Here is a 12916-nt window from a genome sequence, read left to right on the forward strand (position 1 = left end):
TTGAAGGCTTCCTCAAGTACTTGAGCCTGTGGGGTGAGGGGATCTTGCTCCAGCTTTTAAGTTTGGTTTTAATGTCAGGGAAGCTATAGGAGAAGTACGTCATGAGTAAGTTTGGACCATCAGGTAACTTGGGATCTAAGTTGGTATATTGGAGTAAGGCTTCAGTCAGGTGGTTTAAATAGGAGGAAGTGTTTTCATTTTTATCTTGAATTACCTCTTAGAGATGATCATAACTGATTGCTTTATGAGTTCCCTGTCAGTAGGCAGGTGATTAATTGGTCCCTTCTTGTCTGACCCTCTGGAGAATTATAATCCCAATTGGTATTTTGGTTAGGGATCTACTCAGTGCTCATGGGCAGGTGTAGTTTGGTGGACTTAATCAGCATAGTTGAGGGCTTGTTTCCAGACTCATCTTTGTTCCTCTGTGAGGAGGGTTTTGGATAGGAGCATGTGCATATCATGAAAGGTGAGGTTGTAGGCTGGTGTTATGGATTGTAATTCCTTGGTATATATGTGGCAGGGTTGAAGGTCAAAAACCCTACTGCTGAGAATGAGGGTTGCATCTCACTCATCCTTGTCACAGAGCCCAGGGTATGCTAGGATTTTAATATGTTTATTGAATGAAAGAATGAGTAGGTTTTCCAAACTAAATATTATTAATGTCCCTTTGGCTACAAAAACATTGATTTATTTTTTTCATGTGGTTAATATTTGCCCTGTTTTATTTGCTGCATTTTCTTCAATCCTTTGATCAAATCTTTACAACCCTCCCAAGAAACTGGCTAAACATTCTTAATATAGCTTTCCAGGTGGCAGCTCTGCGGGGAGTCTGGGGTGCCTCCCCTCTCTTGGCATTGCTCTTGAAATTGTCTGGAGGGGTTTCTCTTCAGGATTACCACACCCTGCTGTTCTCACCTTGAAATTCTTTGCTTTTTTCTGGAAAAAATGTATTGAATACCCTGCTTCCTTGGTATTATGATTTCTTTCTCTCTTGATGGTGTACTTTGCTAGGGAATCATGAGAAATATTTCTGAGTCTTCACCAGCCTGAAAATGCTTTGATATAAAGCTAACAGCTCAGTAGTAGTCTTATTGAATATAGTTTTAGTCATTTTCACTCTTTTGAAGGCGTTTCTTTATTGTTATTTATTTACATACTGTTGTTTTTAAAGAATTCCCTTTTGAGATATATTTTTGTTTGTTTTCTCTCTGAAAGTTTCTAGGGTCATCTCTTTATTACTGATGTTCTGAAGTTTCATTTGTCTTGGGTGGAACTTGGAAAAAATTCATTTTGCAGGGCACTGTTTAATGTAAACCTTTTAATCTGGGGACAAATCCTGATTTTTCTTTTTCTTATATTATTTCTGTGGTATGTTCCTACTTTCAATTTTTTCTTCTGTAATTTGAAATCATATGAATCAGATGTTGAGCTTCTTAAATTGATCTATTTTTTATCATTTATTCTCTTTCAACTTTTTTTGTCTTTTTCTCCTACTTTCTGGATAATATCCTTAATTTATTGTTTGCATTTTGAAGTAACATTTTTGTTTCAGTAATTATATCTTTAAAAGTTAAGGAAAACACTTTTTTCATACTTTCTTATTTCTAAATGTTACATTTTATTTTTATAATATTTTGATGTTGACCCTGCCAACTCTTTCAGGAGATTATTTATGGTTTTCTGAAGTTATCTTTTTCCCCATTCATTGTGTCTTTTTTTTTTCTTTTGATTTGCTGTGCTCCCTTACTTCTCTGTTAGAGATTCTCATCAGATGTGTTGACTTTTGGCCACAGATTCATATTTCAAAATGAGTTCATAAAACAGTGACTGAAAGCTCTGTTTGTTGGCTAGTAACTTTCATGGTAGAGCAGTATAAAACAAACTTCACACATGCACCGAAACGAGTGGTTTTCCTTGCAATATTTGAAATGTCGCCACTGTGCTTAGACGTATGAGAAAACCCCCACCCCTGTCTCCCTCATAGCCTAGGCTTCCCTTCTGCATGTCCTGTGTTAGTATTTATTGCTTTATGCTGACGGGCACCCAGAGCCGCCACAGACTGGGGCCATGCCCTGCTTGCTGGCCCCTCCTGGTGCCCACGGCTATGGCTGTGTGTGCTGTGAATGGATGCTGCCATCCAAGAGGTGGTGCTCAGGTCTGTGTCTTTTTAGGGTGAATGTGTGAGTCCTCCCCTCACCTGTGTTGTGTGCCTCAAGGGAAGAAAACTTTGGAATTACCAAAAAAAAAATAATAATAAAATAGCAATATTAAAACATGTTACTATAAATACATTTTATAAATAAAACATATTATAAATATAAGACATTTACAAATAAAACATGTTTTATAAATAAAACAGAATAGGATTGGTGATTAAAAAGAATAATAAGAATCACAAAGGATGTGAAAGTTCTTTTATAAGTCAGGTTATTCAAAAAAATGGAACAAATGTTTGATCACCTGGGGACAAAAGAGTAACTTATATTTCTATTTCATGGCTTATTCCAAAATAAATTCCAGAGAAATTAAAATTCATTATAAATAAATGAAACAGCAAACCTACCATAATATAATATTAAATATTTGTGTGATCTGTGGCAAGACAATACTTTTTAAGAGTTGCATATCTGGTACCAAAGGCAGAAACCATAAAGGAGATTACTAATGTGTTTAGCATAAAAATGCATACGATGTAAATATCTCTAAAACTAACATTTAAAAGTTAAAGGCATGATCTTCAAAGGTGTCAGAAGTCACCTTTGTGAGAGGGAGTGACTGAGAACCACACAGATTTTAATAGACCAAGGAGACATGAGGTCTAAGTGCCATGTGTTATCCTAAACTGGATTTGGTATTAAAACAAAAAAAAGACATTTATGGAAAATGAATAAAATTCAAGCACTGCTATTTATTTAATAGAATTCCAACAAATTTAATATTTTAGTTTTCATCATTATTTTGTGGGTTATATAAGATGTTAACACAATGAGAAGCTGGATATACAGTAGACAGGAGTTTTCTAGATTGTTTTTCTATCTTCTATAAATCCAAAGTAATCTTCAAATAAAACTGGAAAAAAAGAAAGATAACAAGGTGGAAAGTTATTTTTAAGTTATGACTCATGAAAGATCAATATCCTTAATTTTTGAAGATCTCCTTCAAGTCCTTATAAAAATAATGCTCTAATGAATAAAGGATTGAGTGATACCAATAGAAATCACACACACACAAAAAAAACAACCATAAATGGATAAAGATATATTAAAATGTTCAGTCTTAATCAAAAAACGCAAATTACATAATTTAAAGCTTTTTTCATCTAAGAAGTTGGCAAAGATTTCTTTAAAACATTTAGTATAATCTTAGGATATGAGAAAGTGTAAACATAAAATCTAATTATCTCAATACTTTTAGTAATGTATCCAAGTTTCGATCATCTCAGTGATTTATCCTAAGGCTTTTAACTCTCAATAGACACAAAGTTTTAGCCACAGTGGAGCAGGACTAATAGTAAGAACAAACATTGTAAACAGTTTCTAAATAGATTCTAACATGAGACAGATGAAGTAAATTATAATTGTCCCATTAGTGGAATAGTATGCAATCATTTTTAAATGACATTAAATGAATAGCCCAGCACAGAAGGATTTTTATATGAAAAGACCAGCACAGAGGGATTTTTAGGGCAGGGATTCTTCTCTACATGATACTGCAGTGGTGGTGTAGGTCATGCACATTTGCCCGGACCCAAGGCACATACAGAGCAATAGAAAACGCTAAGGTAAACCTTGAACTTTAGGTGATCACTGTGTGTTAATATGGATTCAGTGATTATAACAACTACACCATTCTAATGGGGCATATTTCTAATAGGGGAGGCTAAGCATGAGAAATACAGGGGGAAGGTGTGCCGTCTTTGTAATCTCTGCTCATTTTTTTCTGTGAATTTAAATCCGTTTCAAAAACTAAAATCTAGTTTTTAAAAATATCATTATGAAGAAAAAAATAGTGATAGGAAACACAATAATATTTTTGAAATGCACAAATTCTAACAGAAACCTTTTCTCTTGACTGTGTCATGCTTTTCTGTAAAAAGAAATAAGTTTTTGATTTTAGGTTTAAAATAAATAGAATGCTGTGGCAAGGAGGGCAAGAGGACACAGAAATCACAGGCAAACCAAGTTGGAAAGTGGAAATAAAACAGAAGAATGTATTCCAGGTGAGTTTAAAAAGAAAGACAGAATGAAGGTAGAAAGTAATTGGTTAGAGATTCAGGACTGAGTCATAACTGGAGAGTATCCACCCGAGATCCGTTGGCTCGATAAGTGATGTATATGATGGGAAACTCAGCTGAAGGATGAGTTATGCAGAGAAGAAATTAAAGGGAACTTCAGTCCAATTGTAGATTTCCCTAAGATCTCTTCATTCAGTTGACTGCAATTATTACAGAATATGAGGTCAACATTAAAATATTACTAGTATATCCATTTTACAGACGTTTAGCAAATTTCATGCAATGTATTTTATGAAGTGCTTAGCACAGTGCTTCACATAAAGTGACCAAAAATAATGAATATATTTTTTATTTACCACCTTATCATTCTTAGGATGATTATTATCAAATTGAGGCTCAAATAAGTTAACTGACTTGGGCAAGGGCACCCAATTAGAAAAGAATCTCTGCTCAGAATTGTATTCTAATCTATATAACTCTGAGAGCCTTTTCTCTCTTGCCTGTTTTGAAAATTGTATGGGTGTAGTATGCCAGCATTGGGATATAAAAAAAATGAAGTATTGCAAATCTACCCAGCATGGGAATGTAAAGTTGCTATTCCAATGCATTTTTGTATCAATTCCATAGATGTTTAATTCTGAGAATGAAGACTCAAGGAAAGGGTGGCCAATAGAAGTGTCTTCCATTGAGTAATCATAGGTTTTAGTTAGTATTTTTTTTATTTAAAATGCTGTTAGCTTATAATATCACTAATCTGCCCAAGAAGATATATCCCACACTTATCATTTGTTCATTCAACTAATAAATGTTTTGCATCAGCATATACCGTGGTCTAGACTCTCACATTACCAAAATAAATTAGACCCATGATCCCTCCCATTACATCAATTAACCAACTAATATTCACCTTTTTCTTCTTGTCCCTCTTTCCTATGTCTACTTGCTTAGTCAAGCAATTATTCATTGCTGCAGTCCGGCTGCAGCAAAATAACTGGGTGGTGACGAATAACTTGTGTCGATTGATACAGCAGGAGTGGGAGCCCTTTATTGTAGGACAACAGAGGTATTTATACATTCCACACAGCTTATCTTAATTAACATAAACTAGATACAGCAGTCAACCAATAAGAAATCTCCACACTTAATGGCTCGCTGGCGCCACCTCATAAACCACTCCCCCTGGCAAAATGCCAGGCACCATCCTGACTTGTTTACAGACTCCAACAATTCATTACCTGTGTGTTTAGGATTGTCACAATGCTCTTACATTATTTATAGCTAAGTTTTATTCCTGAATTTGATAATATAAACATATTATATTATCAAACTATGCTTACATTGCATTGCATGTGATTGACAGTGCATAAACAAATAAATATGTAGTGATAAGTGTTCCAAAATTAAAAGAAAATAAAAGAACCCTAACTATTGATTAAAGAACAATATAGGGAGAGAGCTTGCTCTTTAAATTGAGTGGTTCGTCAAAGCCACTTTGAAAATATATTTGAACAGAAATCTTTAGTAAAGTGAGGGGGAAAATCTGATGATAACTTGAGGCCTTCCTAGAAGAACAAAATGCATGAGCTAATAGCAGATCTGGTGTGTCCAAGAAGCATCAGGGAAACCAGATGTCTCACTGAGTAGCCTAGAAAAGAAGTTGTAATAAAAGATGATTTAGAGCAAAGGTGGGAGAACAGGTGAATCAGAGCCTGTAAATCTGGCTCTGAGGAAGACAAGGCCTTAGAATGCTATGAGCAGGAATGCCAAGGCCAATGTCTCGGCTTGGCACCAGAATCACGAGGCACTCACAGCTTTGTAGGTTCAAACAGCAATTCTTTATTCCAGCTCTCACACCACCTCCACACAGGTCCAGGGGCAAACGCGTTCTGCAGTCTCCCGCATCATTCACCTACTCCACGAGGCTATCTCCAAAACCCATTTTAATCTCACGAGAACTCAACGGGAACAAGCAGCAGGAACACCCTAATCCCAGCAATAATCTTCAACTTCCAACTTCCTTAAAACCCATTATCTTAAACTGGCAACGCCTTAAACTCAAGGAGCCGGTTACTTCCTCAAACCTGATCAGTTCTAAACCCGGATCTGCCTTGGTCCTTGAGCAAGGTCACCTCATTAAAGCATGCATGCAATGTCCCATCAAATGTCCTCTAAGCAGCATGGGGTACGCTTGGCAAGGAAATTTCGATGCGTCATTCCTACTTGGTAATGGCCCTCAGCATCTCCCCCCTTCTGATTAATTAAACAACAAGCAATGTGGCTTAGGACCGTGCCTGGTAGGTTGTCCAATTCAACATATGGTTCTTACCCGTCATCGGATGAACTGACCTCTAGGCGTCAGTCCCCTGTCTTAGGTTGAATCCACTGCAATCAGATCAACCCGTCGCTGACTACCGGTCCAGCATTCAGCCATGCTTGTGGATAGGCCTAAGCACCAGTGGGGGGGTGAGGTTCTTGCCTCACCTCTGTTGGCCCCCAAATTTAACCTTGATGCCAGTGGGGGGGGTGAGGTTCTTGCCTCACCTCTGTTGGCCCCCAAATTTTAGACCATCACTAGTAGAAGGGAGGAAGATACAGAAATGCCACGACACCAAGCCAATTGACGGCTCCTTTGGAAAAATTGCATCACTGGTGACACCATCAGCAAAGATGCCAGCATTACCACAATTAACATGGGGTGCGCTGGCAAGGAAATTGCATCACTGGTGACACCATCAGCAAAAATATGCCAGCAGTACCACCATTCGCTGCACCAGACGATAGTTCACAATGCATGCATCTGATATATAGTCCAGGCAAGTTCTGCAGGCAGTTCAAATCGGAGGAGTCTATCAATATGTCCATTTCCTCCCAAAGTAAATCAAGTCCTTGATTGAGCATTACTTGTTGAGTTATATTCATTGATGCATCAGTTTATACAGTTTACTGTGGTAGCTATCATAGAAGCTGTAGTTTGGTTTTCTTTGTCTTCACCGGCACTGGGATGGAGATGGGAATTCTGGTAATGATGTTAAAGAGACATTATCCTGAACAGAATTATTAAATATAATGAAAAGGAAAAGTGAAAGTAAACAAACAGATCTGTTAATCACCTTTAAAAACAATAGTAAGCAAACAGATCTATTAACCACCCTTGAAAACAATCATTAACAGCTGTTTACCTAATTAGATTACACCACTTAAATCACGTGAATAAAAAAAAAATTCGGATCCATTTTTTCATGAGCGCTCCTCATATAAAAATATGGACATACACACATACTGACATGCAACACAAAACAGTGCAGACATAACATACAACACATAAGACAATAATAACGGCCTTGTAGCTTTACCTAGGTAAAATAATAACGGCCTTGTAGCTTTACCTAGGTAAAATCTCCATTGCAATGTTTCTCCATTGCAATGTTTAAAAACTCCACAGTCAAAAAATAAAACACAGTCAAAAAACAAAACTGATCAGAAAAACATTAACCTAGGTTTGTATGAGCTCAAAAAATAAAATAGAACTTTATGATGTGGGGAAAAAGCAATAATAAAATAGATATTGAAAAAAAAGGCACCGTGGTTAATCACTGTCGCAGATGTAAGAATAGCCAAGCTGGAGCTCTGGATTTCAGCTGTTATGGATTTCAGTCAAATCATCTTCTTTTTCTGTAGAAATTGTTTTGGTTAACCTCTCTGGAATCCAAATCGGCTGCTGTTCTCCCTGTGGGAACACACAAACGGAACCCCGACTCCAGACAATAACTGGGTCGGGACCTTTCCATTGTCCTGTTAGAATATCTTTCCAAAGTACCTTAGGCTTATGTACATTTTTCGGATACATATGTCTTTCCGCAGCACTAAGTCCTGATGAATCCAAATTTAGAAAGTTTAGAGTAAAAAGGGTTATTTTAAGTTTATCTTTGGGGGATATATACCCCTTTCCAATTCCCTCTTTTTGCTTTAATAGGTACGTTTTAATAGTTTGATGAGCTCTTTCAACTATGCCTTGTCCCTGTGGATTGTATGGGATTCCTGTTATATGAGTAATACCAAATGATGAGCAAAATTGTTTAAAAGACTTAGATGTATAACCAGGACCGTTATCAGTTTTTAACTGTTTAGGAACACCCACAGTGGCAAAATTTTGTAAGCAATGAGCTATAACATCTTTAGTTTTTTCTCCGGCATGAAGGGAGCCCATCAAAAATCCGGAAGAAGTATCAACTGTAACATGTAAATATTTTAATTTTCCAAATTCTGGCAAGTGTGTGACGTCCATCTGCCAAATATGGTTAGGTATCAGTCCTCTAGGATTGACTCCAAGATTAACTTGGGGTAAAAAGGTCACACAATTTTGACATTGTTTTATTATATGCCTGGCTTGTTCCTTAGTTATTTTAAAACGCTTTTGTAAAGTATTAGCATTAACATGAAACCTTTTATGAAAATTTGTAGCTTCTTCTACAGTAGAAAAAATATGTATATCATGTGTAGTTTTATCTGCTAAATCATTGCCCAAACTAAGGGCTCCAGGCAATCCTGTATGTGCCCTGATATGTCCTATAAAGAATGGATCTTTTCTATCCCAGATTAGACTTTGTATAGTGGAAAACAAAGAGAAAACAGTAGAGGAAGGGGAAATCCTACCAGCATCTTCAAGGGATGTTATAGCATTAACTACATACTGGCTATCAGAGAATAAATTAAATACAGAATCTTTGAACATCATAAAAGCTTGTAGAACTGCATTAAGCTCTACCTTTTGAGCTGACTGTTTGGGAACTAAAAATGTAAAAGTTTGATCAGGGGTAACTACTGCAGCTGTACCATTATTAGACCCATCAGTGAATATATTTGGAGCATTCATGATAGGTGTTTTTCTTGTCATTTTAGGAAAAACTACAGGATGCTTAGACCAAAAAGACAACAAAGGATTAGATGGTAAATGATTATCAAATGAAACATTCGATTTACACATGATTATTGCCCAAGTATTTAATTCATTAGCTAACTCATCAATTTGCTCCATAGTATATGGAGTAATAATTTTATTGGGAGAAATTCCAAACACTGTCTTTGCTGCTCTTATACCTTTGAGTATTAATTGTCCTACAGCCTCAGGATACCTAGTAAGAATAGTGTTAGGAGAATAAGATAAATGTATCCACAATAATGGACCTTCCTGCCAAAATACTCCTGTAGGAATATTTTTTGTTGGTAGTACAATAAATAATAAAGGCAAACTTATATCAATTCTATCTAAATGCATATTTTCCATATATGTCTCAATAATTTTTAATGCCTTTCTAGCTTTAGGAGTTAACATTCGGGGTGAATTTGGATCTGATGGACCTTTTAGAATATCAAATAAAGGTCCCAACTCTCCTGTTGGTATGCCTAGATAAGGCCTTATCCAATTTATATCTCCCAACAACTTTTGAAAGTCATTAAGTGATTTGAGTTGATCTACTCGTATTTGAATTTTAGGTGGACGGACCATGGTTGAGGATAATAGAACTCCTAAATAATTAATTGGAAAATTTAATTGTACTTTGTCTATTCCTATCTCTAGATTATAATTTTTTAATAAGTTTGTAAGTGTGGCATAACATTCCAGCAATGTGTTTTTATCTTTATGTGCCAATAATACATCATCCATATAGTGAAATATTTTTAGTTCAGGATTTTGATTTCTAAGTGGCTGGATTGCTTTATTAACATATATTTGACACATAGTTGGACTGTTAGCCATTCCTTGAGGGAGTACTTTCCATTCATATCTTTCATCAGGACCTTCATGATTTAATGCAGGGATAGTAAATGCAAAACGTGGACTATCCTCGGAATGAATTGGAATCGAAAAAAAGCAATCTTTAATGTCTATAGCTAAAACATGCCACGTTTTTGGTAAAGCAGACAACTGAGGAATCCCTGATTGAGCAGGTCCCATAATGACCATTTCATTATTAATTGCTCTTAAATCTTGTAATAATCTCCATTTACCCGATTTCTTTTTGATAACAAAAATGGGAGTATTATGGGGAGATACGGAAGGTTGTAAATGTCCTTCCGCTAATTGTTGTTTGACCAGATCATGGGCTACTTGTATCTTTTCTTTAGTCAGGGGCCACTGAGGAACCCACACTGGTCTTTCTGATTTCCAAGTAATTTTGATTGTCTCAGTGGCCCTTTCTGAAAATCCAACCCATGTCTGTCTGTTCCTTGATCTATTTGAATTGGCGCTGCTATACCTTGTTCTTGTTTTCCTAATCTTTTTTCTTTCCTGATACCTTGTCTAGCCCTAGTAGTGGGCACATTAGGATTGATGTTATTTGTTAACATCAAACCTAGTTGATCTAGGACATCTCGTCCCCATAAATTAATAGGAAGGTGATCCAAAACATATGGCTGTATAGTTCCTTCACATCCTTCAGGATCCTTCCAATCTAATACCATAGCACTTCTATGGGGATTAGTCGCCACTCCTAGGCCTCGAAGCGTTTGAGTGGCTTGTTGTAATGGCCAATGTTTTGGCCATTCTTGAAGAGATATGATGCTAAGGTCAGCACCTGTGTCCAGCAGTCCATTAAAGTCACGACCCTGAATATTTAGTTTTAACATTGGGCGAGAATCTAAATTTAAAGACAACATAGCCCAATCTACACCTGTGGAGCCTAATCCCTTGGAACCTCTTTCTACATTAAGACTAGAGAACTTATTATGTAGGCTGGGTAGTATTAACAACTGTGCTATTCTATCTCCAGGTGAAATTACTGATATACCTCCTGGAGAACTAGCTATAATTTTTATTTCACCTACATAATCGGGATCAATTACCCCAGGACTTATCATAAGTCCTTTTAATGTAGATGAACTACGTCCCAACAATAAGCCTACTGTTCCTTGGGGAAGAGGTCCTTTTACTCCTGTGGGAATGATTTGAACTCCCATCTCTGGAGTTAATACTGCTCTGGCAGAGGCGCAGATGTCCAACCCTGCGCTCCCTCGGGTTTGTCTGATGAGGGATTTAATGGACAATGTGTCCTGGGCACCACCCTGATGGGGTTTCTGGGTTCCTCCACTGCCCCGTATATTTGTGGTTGTGGGCCCCGGAGCATTGGGCCCCCCGGTCCGTTTTTTGGCAATGAAGCCTGGTGCCTTTCTCCACGATATCGTGGGTAAATACCTGATCCTTGTCCGTTTTTTGATAAGGGAGTACCTTCTATGGTGGTTTGAGAACGGCATTCATTAGCCCAATGTCTCCCTCTACGGCATCGTGGGCAAATACCCGGTATTCTATTCCTTTGATTTCTAGTTTTGTTAAACCCTCCTCTTATGGGGCAACTCCTTTTAAAATGTCCTGTTTGTTCACAATTATAGCATGTTTCTAGCCTGGCATCTAAAGCCTGTTGTACTGCAGCTGCCAAGACTTGCCCTTGTTCATTAACATCTCTACATAATTTAATATATGTGTTTAAATCTTCATGTCTCCATGGTCTAATAACCTCTCTGCAGCAACGATTTGCTTGGTCATAAGCCAGTTGTTTTATTAATGGCATTGCTTGTTCTGTGTCACCAAAAATTTTGGCAGCCGTTTGAATAAGCCTATCTACAAAGTCAGCGTAAGGTTCATTAGGTCTCTGTATTACCTTAGATAGCTGACCTTGTAAATCTCCATGTCCTTGTAAAGTCTTCCATGCCCTAACTGCGTCTGCAGCAATCTGTACATATACAGCAGGATCATATTCCATTTGTTGCCGCTGTCCCTCATAAGGTCCCTTTCCTAATAACATTTCAAGACTTCTTTGAGGGTAACCGGCTGCTGCATTTCGCCTAGCTGTCTCCATGCAAAATTCCTCATTGGCAACCTTCCATAACAAATATTGTCCTCCATTTAGCACAGATTTACACATGCTAGCCCAATCTGCTGGCGTCATGTCCAAGTTAGTAATGGACTCCACCATGCTTACCGTGAAGGGGGCTTGAGGACCATAGGTTGTTACAGCCTCCTTTAACTGCTTCACTGTGTTAAATTCTAAAATACGGTGAATTCGCCGCCCTCCTGCCTGTTCAAATACAGGGCATGCTAATCTTTGAGGTCCTGTCTCAGGATCCCATCTATCAACTACGGGGTTTGAGGGCCACTCAGCTGTCTCCATCGGTGGGGCTGTTGGTTGAATTACACCCTCTGGTAAAACGGAGTTAGTGACAGCCTCTTGTTGTGGCCTTTTTTCTAATAACCCCTTTTCCTTTAAATTTTCTCCTTTTCTCTGACTAGCTCGAGAGACCTTCTCTTTTGCTTGACCTAAAATGTCTTCCTCCATGGTCTGAATCTCTAACAATTTACTTAACACTTTTTCGGCTTCTTTTTTAATAATTTCTAATCTTCTATAAAGATAACGCAATCCAATAAGATAACACAAAACAAAACCACAACTGAATGAAACAAAAACTGAATAAAAATTCACTGTATCAATTTTCTCTTTCTCGGGGCTAACAAACTTCAAACCTTGAGCCAACCATTTTTCCCAGTTTGCCTGAGAAATTTCTAGGGATAGGCAGCTTGAAACAAAAATGAAATAAATCAAAACAAGAACACATTGTTTTTTGAAATGGTCACCCATTCTCTCGCCTTCCCTCAGAGGGGAGCGATTTTACTCACCTCCAAATTTCAGA

Source organism: Ictidomys tridecemlineatus, unplaced genomic scaffold (assembly GCF_052094955.1).
Source record: "Ictidomys tridecemlineatus isolate mIctTri1 unplaced genomic scaffold, mIctTri1.hap1 Scaffold_170, whole genome shotgun sequence".
Classification (NCBI taxonomy): Eukaryota; Metazoa; Chordata; class Mammalia; order Rodentia; family Sciuridae; genus Ictidomys; species Ictidomys tridecemlineatus.